The sequence below is a fragment of the Lupinus angustifolius genome, chromosome LG19, assembly GCF_001865875.1.
Source record: "Lupinus angustifolius cultivar Tanjil chromosome LG19, LupAngTanjil_v1.0, whole genome shotgun sequence".
NCBI lineage: Eukaryota > Viridiplantae > Streptophyta > Magnoliopsida > Fabales > Fabaceae > Lupinus > Lupinus angustifolius.
This window is the reverse complement of record NC_032027.1, coordinates 1,801,754-1,802,859: the sequence shown is the minus strand read 5'-3', so window position 1 is coordinate 1,802,859 and position 1,106 is coordinate 1,801,754.

Sequence of the window (1,106 nt, the reverse complement as noted above, 5' to 3'; positions counted from 1 at the left end):
CAACACATTGGACATGGCATGACTTCTTGCTAAAGAGTACCAACGCAAAGTCTTCAAGGAGCACTTCATGCAAATACTCATTTTTACTCCTAAGTATGGTATGTTATGTTCTTTTGAGAATAATGATTTCATTTTCCCTACCCTGTTTAAGCAACAAAAACTCTGTGAGTTTTAAGAAATGCATTGTGTCTATTACGTTGAACTTGTAAGGGTATTTTACTGCAATTTAACCTTCAAGGAGAATAAAATCTTATCTTAGTAAAGACATTTCCATAGACTTTAGAACTTTAAGTTCTATTTGCGGTAATATGCCATACATAGAGACAATAGCAGAATCAGGCAATCAATGTGATTTAGAAGGGTATAATAAGATGGATTTTTATTACTCTTATGTGTAGATATTCAAAAAGGGAAATTGAACTGCATAAGCAAAGGTCTATCGGTGATTCTGTTAGAAACTAGAACATTTTACTTTTGGAAATTTAAACCTAGGGGATTATTTGCTTCATTACTTTTTGAGTTAGATCGTGGTTCCAAAGATTTCAAATCATTCACAATTAAATGATATTGAACTAAAATTGATGTACACTATTAAACATAATGTGCCAATTAATTGAACACTAATGGAAAGGAAACAAATGTGGGCCCTTAGAGGTGATTTTGGACCTTTGCCTTATTCTATTCTCATAACTGCTATACTTGAGTATTTTGGCATATCCTTTGTTGGAGAGTCTAAGATCTCACTCGATGCTCGAGATAACAAATTTGAGGTGGACGTGATCCACAAGATGAGATTCTTTCGAGATACCATTGACATGATTTATAAGCATCATGGTGATCAACAAGCTGCTAACCCAGAAAATCCATCTGTTGACCCTCCTACTCGACCCTCATTTCGTGATGAATCTTCCTCCTTTGACTCCAATCCTACCAATCTGATGATTATGGACGATTTGTTTTCACTTCAAGGCTACATCACTACCAGGATGGATGCTCTTGATACTGTAAACCGTCAAGTCTAAGAAGAGCTTTGATGTTTGTCAAACCGATTGGATTACATGGAGTACATCATATCTTGGCTGAAGTAAAAGGGGAAACAAAATATA